General features: G+C 36.4%; 1 protein-coding gene across 1 annotated transcript in view; it reads left to right on the top strand.

The window, feature by feature from the left end:
• Window positions 1-18,387, top strand: part of TENM4 (teneurin transmembrane protein 4) — a 2,953,681-nt gene that overhangs the window by 956,446 nt on the left and 1,978,848 nt on the right. The window contains exon 6 of the mRNA XM_079930721.1: window positions 9,821-9,957. The gene's annotated coding sequence lies outside the window, so the exon portion shown is untranslated. The remainder of the gene's footprint in view (window positions 1-9,820; window positions 9,958-18,387) is intronic.

The raw sequence follows: 18,387 nt of genomic DNA, 5'->3' as shown, positions 1-18,387 counted from the left end.
GAACAGAAGCTAGGGATGCCAGCAAACATGCTGCAATGCACAGGGCAACCCTGACAATAAAGATTTATCAGCCCAAAATATGTGGTTAGTGAAAAGCAAGTTCTATATTGTTAATGTATACTTTATGATAACTAGAACATTATACCAATATTCAAATCACATCTGCTGGAAGATTTAGGAGGAAAAAAATATATATATATATTATATATATAATAGATAACTTCTGTTTTAGTTTGTTTTATTTGTTAGATTATTTTTCTCTTATAATATGTATATCCAAGTGCCTAGCATAGTGCCCACCCAACACATATAAGGCCCTCAATAAATATTTGTTAAATTTAAAAAAAATATTTATTAAATTATTACTAATTATTACTGAGTGCTATCTTTTGGTCGATTTCTACACATACCCTCTCATTTTAAAAATAATCCTCAAAGAAGGTGTTATCATCTCCACTATTTAAATTTAGTTTCAAATCTCTAAAAATGACTAAGATGTACTTGGAATCCCTCCAAAACTTTAGGAGCTGACAAAAGAGTCCCTGCTGCTTTCCTGGAAGCTTATTTTGTATATATTAGTCATTATAAAAGTTTTTGTGCCCGCAAAATATAGAAAGTTGTACAATATTGCTGTCTTTTATTAAAATATATGAGTTTGCTACTGCATAAATATTTGTAACTTTTGAAATTTACATAAAATTGGACTTTTATCACACTTACTATAGTTTGGAGAACATCCCCATTGTGATTTGGGCTCAGGGGCTGCCCCAACGAGGCGGCTAAAAACACAACACAAACAGACAAATAAACAAAACTTCCTTGATTTCCCACACACATTATTATTATTATTTTTTTTACTTTTCTTGAAATATTGATTAACAATGCTGTGTTAGTTTCAGGTGTAAAGTGCTTGATATATATATATATATATATATATATATTCTTTTTTTACATTCTCTTCCATTCTAGGTTATCACAAGATATTGAGTATAGTTCTCTGTGCTATATAGTAGGTCCTTGTTGGTTACCTATTTTATATATAGTGGTTTGTCTTTGGAATAAATTCCTCATTAGCCAGGTCATTTAATTCTAGGCTCTTTCTCTTTGTTAAGTTTGAATGCAAACATGAATATAATAAGACAATTTAAATTCAGCTTTTTACAGAAATGCCTTCAGTGAATTAGGTGAGTACGCATGTGTGTGAGAGTGTATATACATGTGTGCTAAAGGAGCATTTATTTGAACAATATGAACAATATTTTGGTATGTTTTAAAAACCTTGGAGGAAATTGTTACTTGTCATTTTATCAAGTAGCTCTTAGTTGTGTAAAGGGTGAAGGCTAAGGGTGGTTATTGATAAATGTTAAATACCAGCTCTGTACCAGGATTTTTGCTGGGTATTTTGGTATGTATCTCTTTTCATCATTTTAATAAATACGTATAATATATTTCACTGAGCTTTAAAGATAAAGTTAAGAGAGATGACTAGGCAATAAACATATAAAAATATACTCAACTTCACTAGAAATAAAATGAAGTCACATTACCATGACAATGAGATAACATAATATCTCATCCACCAGATTTGGAGAAATTAAAACATCTAACTATTGGCTGTAATGTGAAGCAACAGGTTCTGCTAGTAAAAATGTAACCACTCTGGAAAACAATTTGAAATTAACTAAGTAAAAAATGTGAATGCTTGCGTGGAACTTTTTTTAATGTTTCATTAATCAAGTATTGTGATTAATCACATATGAGCACCTGATGCCCATTAGGCCAGAATGGTGGTGATAGGCTCTATATCCTTTTGACCAGTAATGAAAATCACTGAGCTACAGCTAAATGTATCCAAAGAGATGAATCTCAAACATACATTTTGGTGAAAACAGCAATTTGCGGAAAAAAATTATTCACTATCATTACATGTATATGAATTTCAAAAACACAAACAATTAAACAATATCTTGTTTAGAGATACACAGACATAAGGGAAGAACTTTAAAGTACCCTAAGGGATTGGCTACTCTAAAAATTCATGAGCTTGATTATTTCTGAGAGTGGGTGGAGAGAAAGGGATGGGTCCCGGAAGGGCCATCCAGGGATCTCCAGAGGTATTGGTCATACTTTGTTCCTAAACATGGGTATACATAGATTTAATTTGTCATTTTTCTTTTTCAATTCAAATGAGTATATATATATATATTTTTTGAATTAATTAAATGTTAAACATAAATTATGTTTACTGAGGTAAATCTTAGAAGAGTTATTTAACCTATCCAAGTTTATGCACAGAGAAGTCCCCATTCAGGACTGTGTAATCCAGAGTCCATGCTCACCCGTTTCAGTTTTGTCTCTGCTCAAGGTGAAATCCTCCTAGTGCAGTGCCCAGGAAGAAATTGCCTCTCCTGATAATCATCTTATTTTCTCGTATCCGTGAACGCTATGAACCACCAAGTGTCTTCCTTCATTAACTTAGCTGCCAGAAAGTTTACTCTAATGTACATGTTCAACTACAGTAATTAACTTATCTTAAACACTTAGTCCATATATTTTCTTTCTTGTAATGATTTCTGATTTCTCACTAACCTTTAAAATTAATTCATTGAAGCAATCCTATTTCATATAGTCTCATATTATAAATAATCTAAAAGATTTTCTTATGAATAGTGAATAAGTAGCTTTTCATAAGAAAATATATAATTTAGAACCATTACATTTTCTTTAAAGATCTAAATTATTGCCTTTAAGGAAGAATCCGTTAGTTTTTTTTTTTTTTTTTCTTCTTTTTTCTCATTTCCTAACCCTTTGAGGTTATCATGGTCCTAAAACTGATGAGTTTTCATGTAAAGGAAACAGTCAACAGATTGAAGAGAAAATCTATGAAATGGGAGAAAATATTTGCAAATGATACATCTATTAAGGGCTTAATATTCAAAATATATAAGGAACTCAAAAAACTCAATAGCATAAAAAGCCAAATAACCCAATTAAGAAATAGGCAAAGGACTTGAATAGACATTTCTCCAAAGAAGACATACAAATGGTTGAAAGGTATATGAAAGGTATTCAACATCACTAATCATCAGAGAAATGAAAATTGAAACTACAATGAGATAGCATCTTACATCTATTAAAATGGCTATTATCAACAAGACAAAAGATAACAAGTGTTGATGAGGATATAGAGAAAAGGAAATCCTTGGACACTCTTGGTGGAAATGTAAATTGGTACAGTCATTATAGAAAACAGTTCATCAAAAAGTTTGAAATAGAACTACCATATGATCTAGTAATCCCACTTCTGGGTATATATCCAAAAGGAAGTAGAATCAGTATCTTGAAGAGATATCTACATCTCCAAGTTCACTGCAACATTATTCACAATAGCCAAGATATGGAAACAACCTACATATCTGTTGATGGATGAATGGATAAAGAAAATATGGTATACGTATACAATGAGAACATATACAATAGAATATTTTTGAGTCAAAAAAAAAATCGTATCATTCGTGACAACATGGATAAAACTGAAGGACATTATGCTAAGTGAAATAAACCCAACACAGAAAGACACATACTGTGTGATCTCACTTACATATGGAATCTAAAATAGTTGAACTCATAAAAGCAGTTGGAAGAGTGATTGCCAGAGCCCAGGGGTTGGGAGAAGTGGGGAGGTGTTGGTCAAAAGGTATAAATTTCAGTTATTCAGGATGAAAAGTTCTGGAGGTCTAGTTACAGCATGGTGACTATAGTTAATAATACTGTATATTGTAAATTCGCTAAAAGAGTATATCTGTATAACTGATTCACTTTGTTATAAAGCAGAAACTAACACACCATTGTAAAGCAATTATACTCCAATAAAGATGTTTAAAAAAAACAAAGGAAAAAAAAAACAGATCAGAAAAAGATCCCCAAACTACTATCTGGTAAGGGGGAATACAACAAGAAATCAGGAGAAGTTTATTAAGTTTATAATTTTTTCCAAGTATATCAAAAAAGCCATTTCTATTTGCCTTTAGTGCGTTTTCTTTTTGACGCTCAGGCTCAGCGGCCATGGCTCACGGGCCCAGCTGCTCCGCGGCACGTGGGATCTTCCCGGACCGGGGCACGAACCCATATCCCCTGCATCGGCAGGCGGACTCTCAACCACTGCGCCACCAGGGAAGCCCCATATACAATTTTTTTGTGTGAATTATAACTCAGTAAAGCTGGGGAAAAAATTAGCTATTAAAAGAAAAAATAAAATCAATGAGTTCTCAGTTTGGGATAAAACAGGTGTATAGCATTGTCCTGGGAAAATGTATGTACTCCAGGTGCAGTTTTATTTTGGAGAATATGCCAAGTCAGTAATCACAAGAAAGCTTCTCCAGAATGAATCACCTTTTGAAAAATACGTTGAGCCATAAAAGGCCTTACATAAATACATGATTATCTTTCTATGTATGGAGAAGGCAGGGGGAGGAAAGGATCAGAAGGTAGATCGTACTGAGTTATATAGGGGAAGTACTAGGCTCTCTTTTACGCAGCTCCTCAGAAGGCAGCTGAGGCCAGTGTGATGAAGAATGTTATCTGTAATTGAGTATTCAGCTTTTCTCATAGTTTTAATTATCTTTTTCAGGATGAAGGTTGGTAACTATAGTAATATATCTGACCAGCAAACCTCAGTGTCATTAGGAAAGTGGGTATAATTGTTTTAAACACTGCGAACCAAATTTATATAACTTTCAAAGGCATTCTGTAGTCCACGTACAAAGAAAAGTGCAGGCGATAGAGAATCAGAATGATATGATTTGAATCTGAGTTCTGCTGCTTCATACGTGCTTGGCTTCTTAATGCATCAAATGTAAGGTCTCTGAGCCTTTACAGATATCTGAGATGGGAATGAAAACATATTAACACGGCTATTATGAGGATTATATGATTCAGTATGCGTTAGAGCTTACCATCACAGAGTCACAGAATACCTGTCACAGAGTCATATTTGGGTAGTAACTGTCAGGTCTCTTGGCCACAGTGTGAAACTAACATGAGTTTGTAGCTTAATCCAGTTTCTATATTCAAGCATTGATGAGGTGCTTGATTGATTGATTAATTCCTTAATGCATTCATTTTGATTAATTTATTCATATAAAAAGCATTTATTAGTCACATACTCAATGGTGAATTAAACCTATTTTTTGCAAAATATTACTTCAGAAAATATTACATATATTATCTTGAAGAATGCATGCAAAATTAAAGCACTACTCAGATATCAGCAATATATTCTATAAGCACTCCCAGAAATGAAAATTAGTATATATTAACAACAATAGGTGAAAAATAGTCAGGATATATTAGCATTCATGAATGGTTGTATAGGCAGATAAGCCATGGCAGAGAATGGGGAAGCAGACACAAGAAGTAAATCTTATCACAATGTCAGACCAAAAGCCAACCCACAGGCATTCGATCTTTTCAGTTTTTCAGCCATTCATTCAGTCATTTGTCTGTCCTCCAGTCTGCATATTCTTTCTTTCTTCCATCTCTCTCTATCCACCAACTCATCAATCCATCCCATAAATACTTATTAAACCCCTAGTTCTGGGCATTAAAAATGTAATGATAGGTCCATTTCCTCAAAGACCTAAGTATGTAGCTGCAGAATGAGCATAGAATAGGTAATTATAGAGCACTGAGTTTTAATAGCATTTTATATAGATTCATGGCTATGAACTCAGGATTTGGAGTCATGAAGACCTATATTTGAATCCCAGCTCCTCTACATAGTAAATTTCAGCAAATGAATTAACCTTACTTAGCCACCATTTGTTTAGCCATTAGCTTGTGATTGTAATAGTGTATATTTTGCAGGACCATTGCGCAGGTGAAATGAAATAATGTGTGAGAAGTTTGATTCAATGTTTGAAATGTCCTCATGATGTTAGATGATGTAGAGAAACTAAATTGATCTTGGTGTGGAGATGCCAGAGATATTCTCCAGAATGACCCTTTAGAGCTGTGTCCTGGAAGGGAGTAGACTTTTCCAGGTAGCCAGCCACAGTATAGGAAGAGATGGTTGTGGACAGATAGAATGGCATTTGCAAAGCATTGTTGAGACTAAAGTGTTGGGTGTAAAATTCTGTTGCCACTTAAGCCCTTCAGTTTTCAAAGCAATCTGTGGGAAAGCAAGTGAAGGAAGAAAGGATCTAAAATAAAGAAAGCACAGTCCAGAGAGAGAGAGAGGAGAATGATAGTGTGCACTAGAGAGAGCTTAGAAATAGGGACTTAACAGAGTTCTTCAGGCTGAGTCTGTGTAGTGTTTAGGAGCTTCACAGGTTTAAAAGCTAACACATAAGATTAATGGCAATTATTAATAAAAGGAGAATAAACTTTTATTTCAATCAATGAATTATTTGATTTGCTAAATGGAGTAAGAAAACATTAGATCTAATTAAAAGTTTTAGTAGGTTTAGTTTCTTTTAATTTTTTGCCCAAGTACATCAGTACTTTTCTTCAAATATCTGATTAAATATAGGGTTTCTGATATTTAGTGAACTGCAAAAAAAATATGTTAGCTCTTCTCTGTGGGATATATTGCACAGAATATATTGTACACAGACAAGCAGAATATATCATTTGCTATTAAAGTGAGGTTATTTTGATGAATCATAAAAATATATTTAAAATGTAGTTAAAGGAGAAGGATGACATCAAACACTTGTAAGTTCCTTGAGAGCAAATGTCTAATCCTGAATATTTACTACCAAATATCTACCATAAGGCAGTGAAGTCTATAAATACTCACCAAGTGCTTAACTGTTCTGTTGAATTAAGATTTTAGAGGGTGGGAATATATTTTGATTTTTATAGTGTCTGGAATTGTAATAGAAATTTATGAAGTTATATTTTATAATTATAAGGTTTCTTACTTCTGAGGATATTAACAGTGATTCATGGTCACAGAGTCCAATTTGAAGAACAACAATTCAAGTTAACCCTTTATAGTATCAGGCTTACTGGTTCTTTCAATTCCTTGTAGATATATTTATAGATTTTCATGTAGCAAACATTTGAGGTTCTATTATGCATCAAGGTAACAAACTAGGCACTAAAAAGGTAAGATACAAATGAAGATATGGGCCCAACTTGCTCAGGGAAGATATAAAACAGGAATACCAGAGAACTCTATCACAAGGTGAAAAGTGGTAAGTCCTATGGTAGGTCCAGATAAAATATGGGGAAGTTCATTTATTTCTTGAACACAGGTATTCTCCACTCTTTCAGAAATCTGGACCCTCAATATTTTCTTTTCTTTTTTTAATTAGGGGAGAAAATAAGATCTAAAGGAATGAAATCATGTTGGTTAATCAAGGTCTCTTGACATAGGTAGACAAATCGGTCAGCTCAGTTAACACTGAGATCCTTTTATGTGCCAGCTATCTTTTTAATCACTTCACATGAATTGGCACAACTAACCTATAAAGTAGTTATTTTGATGATTCCCATTTATAGATAAGGACACGGAGGCACAGGGAAGTGGACTAATTTCCATGAGTCCTCTCAGATAGTAAAAGGTAGAGCCAGGACTGGTTCCTGCATCAACATTCTTACTTATTATGTAACACTATCACTAAAAACAAACAAACAACAAAAGGCATGTTTCTTCCACTGGAAGACAGACAATTTATGTACAATGTGGAAATGCCATCACAGACACATGTACAAGGTGCTATAGATGATCTGAGAAGGGAAACCTGTTCCAGAATGTGTGTGGTCATGGGAGAGAAGGTATGATCTCACCTAAGTTAACCTCCAAGGACAAGTAGGAGTTAGAAAAGAACAAAAAGAAATATACTGTATGCCCAAGGGGAGGCAGCAGCATAAACAAAGCCAGAGTTACAAAATAAAAACCCAAAAAACTCGTGTCTTTAGGAAGCAACAAATATAGCAGACTCCATCCCCACCACTCTGCAAAACTTCATAGTTACAATCCTGAAAAACCTCCAAGGTTGGAGGATTTGCATCTGGGAAAATCTAGAATGGAGGGAGACCACTGTGATATGCAAATATATAAAGGTCCTTATAAATACTTTTTCTATGTTTGTTAAAGTAAGTAAATAATAACAGCATACCAAATAAAGACTATGATAAAAAAATTTAAAGTCTTTGAGAATAATAATAAGTGAATAATTGATACTTATTTACCATCCCTTACTTCTTGGAACTTGATAAAAAAAAAATTAGGATATCTCATTCTCTCTCTCTCTCCCCCCACTTCAATTCTCTCCAGCCTATAGAATTTGAGAGTGTTCAAAGATTTTCCACCGCTTTCTTTATCTTTCTTTAGACTTCATTTAAATCCTCCTCCTACACTGTCATGATTTTGTCTCATATTCCTATTTCAAATTTTGTTTTCTCTCTTTTTAAAAACTTCCTGCAAAAAATAGAAATGACTTAGTTTCTTTGTTGTGGAATAAAAATACTCAGCTACTAAAGCTGTGTTTTAGAAGAAAATGCACTGTGCTCCCAGTATAAATGAGGAAGCTCACAAATAGAGAGAAAATGGAGATTGGAATCACAAAACCATACTAAGTGAAGCAGGAGTGGCTCCAGAGAGAAAGATATTGATCTTGAACCCCTAGCTTCACCACTTAGTAATACTGTAACTTTGGTAAAACTACCCTCTCTGAACCTCAGTTTCTCATCTATAAAATGTGGATGATAGTAGTACTCACAGGAGATTGTGCTGAGTTTTAAAGGTATAATTCACATTAAAGACTTAGTGCAGTGCCAGGCACATTAAAAATGGTTACAAAATGTTAGTCTGGACAGTTGGAGAAAAGCCAGGTCATAGCCGATCTTGTATAGCTTGCTAAGAATTTGTGGTTCATTCTGTGAGCTGCGTGACTCCATCTAAAGGGACTGAAGCAGTGGAAAGACTGGGTCAGGTATTTATTTAAGATGGATGACTCTGCCAACTAAGCTGAAGATGGTTTGGAAGTGTGCAAACCAGAAGCAGAAATGGAGAGAAAAACATGGATCCAGCCATACAGTGCATTTGTTCCAAATGCATATTCTCTGGCTTACCACCTAAGGAATGCCAGTTTACGGCAAAGACGATGGAAATGTTAAAATGTCAGGGCCCCGTCTTAATAAAGTGTTGCTTTTAGCAGTTACTCTGAAAGACAGGTTTTAGTAATTCCATGGCTTCCCTTAGGACCATAGGTATGATGAAGTCTTTTACTTGTAAATGTACAAGGTGTAGTTTTTAACTGAAGTGAATATAAAATTTTGCATGTCACTGAAGGCCAAGCTATTACTCTCTAAGGCCACATAGAGACTCTGCCAGGAATTGATACCCTTTTCCCATCCAAGCCATCTGTGCAGGGATGCACCACCAGTATTTTAATCTTGGGATATGAATTCAAGAGGTGTATATGGATGTGATTTTCTCCGCATTAACCAACGTGCTTGGGGCATAGCCTTCGTCACAAGTCCTTATGGTAAAAATTCAATGAAATGTGTGTACCTTTTGCTCTTCAGAGCAGAGGAATTGTAGGTCACAAATGCCATGGATAGCTGAGACACAAAAATGTATTATTCATCATTCTAGTGCATTTTGAAGTCAATGGACACAAGGCCATTTAATTCTGGCTTTTCCAATGCACGTGTAGCTTTTTTTTAATTGAAGTGTAATTGACATACAATATCAGTTTTAGGTATACATCATATGATTCAATATATTCTGAAGGACAATAAGTCTAGTTACCTTGTTACCCTACAAAGTGATTACAATATTATTGACTATATTCCCTGTGCTGTACAGGACCACTTGAACTTGCCAGTCCCAGCCAAGGAGTCAGGTGCTGTAACCGCGGGCGGGAGCTCTTTGGCTTCAGCAACGTGGAAGGAGGTGCCGCTATCACTTGCCCCACGTTCAAGCTCACCAGCCTGTGCTGGCAGGTAAGGTTTGCAATGCAACATTGGCATCTGCCAGTGTCTCCATCTCTGGGGAATCTTTCCACCATCTCCTGCCCCTCTAGCCAATGCTCTTCAATTTGCAAATTTCTAACTGCTGTTATTTCACTGGGTCTCAAGGAGAGTGAGACCACATATGAGCCCTTTAAGAGGGAAGTCTCTGTTTCCTACAGCGCTGTGGGATCCTTGGATGTCAGCCTCGTTGGTTTTCTAAGCCGACATTCTGGGGACTCATCTTCCTGGAGTAGATCCTAGGGGCTGGGGTGCCTAATGTGAGGTGGCAACCCCTTGCTCCCCTGGGAGAAATGTCATCTGGTGAGATCCCTCCCTATTATGTGCTGGCATTCTGGGTGAGAGCATTTCTCTGCCTCTCCTATTCATCTTCATGTGGTCCTTTTTATCCTTTGTCATGAAGCAGGTGTTCAGTTTGTTCTCGGGTTCTTTTCAGAGGGAATTGATCCATAGGCAGCTATATATTTGTTGTGTCAGTGGGAGGAGGCAAGTTCAGGCTGTTTTTATGCTGCTATCTTGAACCACTCTCTCAGATGTGTATCTTTATCTTAACTATTAAGTACTTTCCGCTTTGTACCACATGATCTAACAATCACAGTAAGTATATTAGTAGAACTATGATTATATCTCAAGAATCTTCTAATGTCAACAGAAGTTATGTCCCATGTATAAATTCTTTCAATAGAGCTCTACTCTATTTGATAGGGAGGGTAGAAAATTACATGTATTATATAGATAAATATAATAGTCAACCTGTTATACAGATTTTTTTAATTGGGAGTTTTGGTAAAGTCATCTTGAAGCTAGTAAAAGACACCATGTCTAGGGCTCATTCTAATGCATTGTGATTTAAGTTTTATTTATTTATTTTTAATTTTTAAAGTTTAAATATTTAAAGATGTGTCTTCCCATACTCAGTATTGCTGCTTAGAAGGAACCACTTTAACTCTACTAATTTATCTTATTATTTACTGTGGTCATTAATTTCATATTGCCAAATGAAATAATTACACTGCTAATTCTTGAGTTACAAGTTTTTGACATTTATTGACTTGTGTTATGATAGATGAGGACTTACCACACTTATACCATATCTCAAGATTAAGGAGGTTCCCATGTGGAATAATGTGGTACAGGTCTCATCCTGGGTCTCTTATCCCTACTTGGTTACTTTCTCATTTTGAATTCTTAATCAAGTTATTCATTTTCCTGATTCTCTCTTTTCTTATCAATAAAATGAGGCTAACACTACACTAAACTCTATTTCTCAGTACTTCAGTTCTCTTAAACTTATGATTTTTGATGTAGTGCCAAATCATGTATAATCTTCCCAAATTCAAGTCCTCTCATTTTTATTGTGATCCACAAGAGACTAAACATTGGCTGGGACTTAGAATTTCTTTTATCTCCCTTTACTCTGGATTCCACAACTGCAGTGCTCTGCTCTCCAATGGTAGTGGTACTTCCTAAGTAGAAATCAAACCTGTTCAGTTGTCCCTTTTCACTACCTTCTCCTGTTTCTTTAGACTCCTCAACTTCAGTTCTTTGATGGATGTGGTACTGATTCTGTGGAAATCTCATGATGCCTAGTAGTGTTCCCCTTGGGAGATTAAACTAAGTAATGTCAGTGAAAGTGCCTTTTAAATTGAGAAGTTATTCATGATAGGCCAGCAGTGATGGAGCTAGTAATATTGTTAGTTTCGTAGTTTGGTCCAGGACTTCTTGGGTCTGTCTTAAAATTAAAAGCTCACACTCCAGCATAAGAACCAATCTTCATACTTTCCCAAAGGCAAAGACATGGATTGTAATACTACATTGAAGCCAAGTTCATGTCAACTTCAAATTTTCTACCCCGGGTTAAAATTATGTACTGGATTTTTCTGCTTCCTTTGAAGACTCAGTAGCATAACGTGTCCCTATCTTCTTAAAACATTATGAGGAAAAACAGAGGATTGGATAACATCTTCAATAAGTCAGTATTGGCTGTTGTATATCATCTGATCTTCTGCTTAGAAATGGGGTGATTTCTTTGGGGAAAATTCATGAAGATTTGCTTGGTTTGCTTTTAAATGGTTCAAAGGCTTGTTCTAAATAAATCTCTCTGGAGAAAACTCTAGCTTAAAATCTTACCACCAATGGCTGGATTTGCTGTGATTTTTCTGAAAAAAATATCCATTTACAAATAATAAATGCAATGCTACAGAATTTTGAAGAATAACCAGGGAATTCCAGTTGCTATTGCTCAGTTCTTATAATCCTCAAATCTCTGGTTTTCTGTCTGTCATATTCTCAGTAGCTGGGTCAGTCACTGCTTCCTACAAATGACCTAAGCTTTCAGCAAAGCCCTGGGGTGCCTGCGCTGCTTTTGAGCTACCATCAACTTTCTCCTTCCAAGGTATATGCTGCCTATGTCCCCACAAGCATTAGACCATAACCAAAACTGCAGAGGAATGGTACAGCTTCCCTCCTTTGTAAGAAATATTATCAGTACTAACAACCTTCTCTAGTATTCTACCAAGTAAGACTGCTCTGCTTTTTTCTGCAGTTTCCATGGAGAAATATAGATTTTTGACTTATACTTATGAAAATAATCCTTATCCACACCATATTCATGCCTAGAATATTTGCCAGCCATGGTTATATGATTTATATACATTATCTCTAGCCCTTATAATAATTATTATCCTGATCTACAGATGAAGAAATTGAAACTTGTAAAGGAAAAATAATTTTCCCAAGGTCACATAGTCAGAAGCAGTCTTTGAGAATGGGTCAGTCTGATCTCACTTGCCGTCCCTTTTCTGTTTTTCCTATTGATTTTAATTTGGTTAAGGAAAAACCAGTACAAGACGGGGGACTTTGATGTTGTTTGGGAGTAAGTCTCATTTTAGAAAGAATTTGGATATCATCGTAATTATCCATCCATTCTCATGACACCTTATATATCAGCAATTGTACTAGGGGATGAGGATATAAAATTGAATCAGACATGACCTTTGCTCTTAAGGAACTCATAGTTTAGTTGAGCATGGGGCGAGGGGTCACATGTTCTCACTAAATGATTTGTATGAGTCAGGATAGGGTAAATTGCTATCACACTTACTCCTCAAACCCCAATGACTTAATGAAATAAAAGTTTATCACTCAAATCACACTTCAGTGTGGGTGCTGGTTGGAGGGCAGAGGCTCCACTCTCATCAGTACTTCAGGGGCACAGGCTTCTTTCATCTTGTGCCTCCCTCTTATGCAGATCCCCAGACACATTCTCATTCACCCCCTGACTGAAGAACAAGAGCAATGATTGTGTATGGGAAATTTAAATGGGTTAGAACAGGGCAAGAAGCAGTCAACATCACTTCTGTTCATCGTATTACACTGGCCAGAAAATAGTCATATGACCGTATCTAACTGCAAGGGAAGCTGGAAAATGTAGTGTAACTCTGTGGTCAGGAAGAAAAGGACATAAATATTGGTGAGTAATCTCTGTCATATCCTTCTGTAGTCTATTACAGTGAGAATTGAAAGACAAATACCAGTTGGCCAGTTAGAAGGAGTATAGGCAATTGGAGAGGAAATCATTCATTTACTTATTTAACACAAAATTTGAAGCACTTAACATTTTCCACGTAATTTTGTAGATTCCAGGATAGCATGACTGAACAAAACAGGATCACTGTTCTTATATGATTTATATTATGGCAGGAGGGGATGATATATAAATAAATAAGTGAGAAAATATCAGTTGGAGATACATGTTATAAAGGAAATAAAACGTAGTGATGTGATAGAGCATCTGAACAGTTACTTTGGGCTGGCTGGTCAGGGAGTTACATATGCAAAGAGGAGGTGAAGGATACATCAGAAAGTGTAGCAGGTTCAAAGAGAAGAGTTGTGACTAGGGTATAGTATCTGGAACTTAGTGATGGGTGATAGGAAATGTGACTGCATAGGTAGGTTAGGACTAGATGTTAAAGGAGCTTAAATGATAGGTTAAGGTTTTTATTTACTTTTATAAAATTTATTTTACTGAAGTATAGTTGATGTATAATGATGTGTTAATTTCTGCTGTACAGCAAAGTGATTCAGTTATATATATTTTTTCATATTCTTTTCCATTATGGTTTATCACAGGCTATTGAATATAGTTTCCTGTGCTATACAGTAGGACCTTATTGTTTATGCATTCTGTATATAATAGTTTGCATCTGCCAACCTCAAACTCCCAGTCCATCCCTCCTCTATCCCCCTTGCCCTGAGCAACCACAAGTCTGTTCTCCATGTCTCTGAGTCTGTTTCTGTTTCATAGATAGGTTCGTTTGTGTCATATTTTAGATTCCACAAATGAGTGATATCATTTGGTATTTGTCTTTCTTTTTCTGACTTACTTCACTTAGTATGATAATCTCTATGTCCATCCACGTTGCTGCAAATGGCATTATTTCGTTCTTTTTTATGGTTGAGTAATATTCCATTGTATATATGTACCACATCTTCTTTATCCATTCATCTGTCAACAGACATTTAAGTTGCTTTCATGCCTTGGCTATAATGAATAGTGAGGCTATGAACATAGCAGGGCATGCATCTTTTGATTTACACTTATGTCCAGATATGTGCTCAGGAGTGGGATTGCTGGATCATATGGCAACTCTATTTTTAGTTTTTTGAGGAACCTCCATACTGTTTTCCATAGTGGCTGCACCAATTTACATTCCCACCAACAGGGTAGGAGGGTTCTCTTTTCTCCACACCCTCTCCAGCAGTTGTTGTTTGTAGACTTTTTAATGATTGCCATTCTGACTGGTGTGAGGTGGTACCTCATTGTAGTTTTGATTTGCATTTATCTAATAATTAACAATGATGAGCATCTTCCCATGTGCCTGTTGGCCATGTGTATGTCTTCTTTGGAGAAATGTCTATTTAGGTCTTTTGCCCATTATTCAACTGGGTTGTTTGGGTTTTTGTTATTGAGTTGTATGAGCTTTTTGTATATTTTGGAAATTAAGCCCTTGTTGGTCTCATCATTTGCAAATATTTTCTCCCAGTCCATAGGTTGTCTTTTCGTTTTGTTTATGCTCTCTGCTGTGCAAAAGCTTATAAGTTTGATTAGGTCCCATTTGTTTATTTTTGCTGCTATTTCTATTGCATTGGGTTTACTTTTTTTTTTCTTTTTTACTTTATCCTTTATTCAACAAGAATCCATTGCTGTAGGGAGCAACTCAATAAGATTTTGAAAAGCACTGACAATTTTAATGCAGTTGGATTGGAAAGAAGCTAAGATTAGAAGGAGGAAGGCCAAGCAAGCTAGTTAATAAGAAGTCATGAAACGCTGAACTGAGGAGGAAGTAGTGTAGGTTTAGGAGCAAGGTGGGGTAGAGTGCAGAGACATTTCTGGGATAAAATGGGCGGGCTTTTTGACTAACAATCTGAGTGATGAAGAAGAGAAATCAAACACCTCTTAGGTTTCTAGTTTGAGCATCTACTGCTCTTATTCACTAGGCAGATGATACACAGGGTTAGAGGGAGCTGGTTGGGAGTGCAGTAGAGAAAACTTGAGTTTACTATTCACTTTTATCATTTGTCTATTTTACATAGAAGTGGAGACTTCTTGAGAGCATTAGAGATAGAAATTCATGCCCCATTTTTACTTAGGCATTGTGTGTACTAACTTTTAATACTCTTTTCATTCTACTGTGTCCTGGAGAAAGAGAAAGGACAGAAGTAATAGTACAATATTTAATGTGCTTTGTACACTTTGCATACAACCTCTCATTTTGTCCTCATTATACACATTTGAAGTTGGCAGTATGTCCTTGTCTTTAGAAATGGGGAAACAGAGGCCCAGAGAAAAACTTGCCCTTAATCGCACAGTTAGAAACAGAATTGGGATCTGAACACAGGTCAGGTGAAAGTAGGGGAGCACTGTCATTTGCAGCACCACAAACAACGCCATCAGGTAATTTGCCCAGAAGTGAAGAAGTGAAGAAAGCATCAGATCAGGACTCCAGCCCTGATTTCCAACCTCAGTGTCTATTCTCTCTCTGTTGTATATTTCAAATACTCACCAGAAACAAACTAATAACATGAATGAAACCTGCACTCACAGGTATTTGGTTTTCATTCCTCATTGTCATCACTGAAAATCAAATGCCACAAAGGTCATTTTTATCGCTTATTTAAAAGGTACTTTTATTTAAATAACAGTGCTATTTAGCTATTTATAAGTCTTTCAAGCTACTACTGCTCTTTTTCAAACTGTTCTCAGACTGAAAATTTTACCTATGTAGAAAGAGATTTAATAACCTTTCAGGGAAAAAAGAAGTTTGACCAGCAATTACTCTTAGTAGCAAATTGATTTTGCAAATCAAATTTTGCCAGACTTAAAAATAAGGAAGGTACAGGGACTTCCCTGGCAGTCCAGTGGTTAAGACTCTGCGCTTCCACTGCAGGGGGCACAGGTTCTATCCCTGGTGGAAGGACTAAGATTCCACATGCGGTAGGACCAGAAAAAAAAAAAAAAAAAAAAAAAGATGGTACATAGTTAAATAGGTGAGATGTATAGTTGTGTGGGCTACCAGAAAGTGCACTGGAATGAGAATCAGTAATCTAGAACTGTATGAATGGCTCTTTGCTAATTTTTTTTACTCATTTGCTTATTCATTTTCTCAATCCTTCAATACAAATTCATTAACTAGGTACTATAGAAGGCCCTGGAGTAACAAAAGGATGAGAGCTATAGATAACCTACAAGTTTTCACAATTTAATATTGGCTATAATGCCATCAAACACTAAAATCATTAATACATTCATTCATTTTTTACAAAAAATTCAACACATATTTAATTAGCCCCAGCTATGTTTCAAGCACTGTTCTGGGCACTGGAAATACAATGCTATAGAAGAAAAAACACTGACTTGCCTTTACTGTGCACACATTTTCAATGGAAATAACAGACAATGAATTGTTGATAGATACATAAGTTCAGGTCAGAGAGTGACAAAATGATATGAAGAAAAATAGTGAGCTTCTAGTTTTAGGTAAAGTGGTGTGATAAGTAATACTATGTGCCAACTTGACTTGGTCATGGGGCACCCAAATATTTAGTTAAATGTCATGCTGGACGTGTCTGTGAGAGTGTCTCTGGATGAGTTTAACATTTGTATTGGTAGACAGAGTAGATGGCCCTCCCCATATGGGTGGCCTCATCCAATCCATCTGCTGCCTGGAGAGAACAAAATGGTAGAGTAAAGGAGAATTGGCTCTCTGCCTGTCTTCCACATGAGATATTAGAGATCTGCCTTTGGACTCAGACTTGGAATGAAGCTTAAATCTTTCAGCTCTGCTGCTTCTCAGGCCCTCAGATTAGTACCCCTCCCCCTCTCCCTCCCCCTCCCCCCTCCTTTTTCTTTTTCTTCTTCTCCTCCTTCTTCACCTCTTCCTCCTTTTTCTTCTTCTTCTTCTTCTTCTCCCCCTCCTCTCTCTCTCTCTGTGTCTCTCTGAGAAACAGAGACACAGAGGCAGGGAGAGAGATTGTTTCTTTTCCCCCAGAGAACCCTGACTAGTAAAAGTAGTCAGGAAAGAAACCAAAATGAAGTTCAGGAGTGAGAATGAGCCCCATGGATATTTAGGGAAGGAATATCGCATGCAGGCAGAACTGCAAGTACAATGGCTCTGAGGTGGGAGACGCAGCAGGGATGCCAGTGTGGCTGGAGTGGATTTAGCAAATAACGAGTGATTAGAGGGACATTCTGTGGCCAGTTCCTTAGAACCTTATTGCCATAGTAAAGATACTAGGTTTTATTCTATGTAGAATTGTCAGCCAGCTATTAGAAGGTTTTTGGTAGCTCACTCTCAGATGGTTCACAAAAACACTAATAGTAACGGGGCTATGCAGAGAGAGAGAGAGAGGAGAGGAGAGAAGAGGAGAACAAATGCCACAGAGCAAATGCAGCAGAACCTTAACAGTTGGGGAAACTGGTTTCAAGGATACGGGAGTTCTATGTACTGTACTTACAACTTTTCTATACATTTTAATTATTTCAAAATAAACTATTGACACGTTTTTGAAAATTGTGGCTCATTTGAACACTCATATCTTTGGAATAAGAACTGAAGTCAGTTGTCACTTACAAATGTTTACCTTGACCAAGTCACAATTTCTTAGCATCTTCATTTTTCTTACCTGCCAATTAGTACATACTTAGATTTTTTTTTTTTTTTTTTTTTTTTTTTTTTTTTGCGGTACGTGGGCCTCTCACTGTTGCGGCCTCTCCCGTTGCGGAGCACAGGCTCCGGACGCGCAGGCTCAGCGGCCATGGCTCACGGGCCCAGCCGCCCCGCGGCATGTGGGATCTTCCCGGACCGGGACACGAACCCGCGTCCCCTGCATCGGCAGACGGAC

The sequence above is a fragment of the Stenella coeruleoalba genome, assembly GCF_951394435.1.
Source record: "Stenella coeruleoalba genome assembly, chromosome: 8".
NCBI classification, from domain to species: Eukaryota; Metazoa; Chordata; class Mammalia; order Artiodactyla; family Delphinidae; genus Stenella; species Stenella coeruleoalba.
This window is presented reverse-complemented; position numbering and strand designations above follow the sequence as displayed.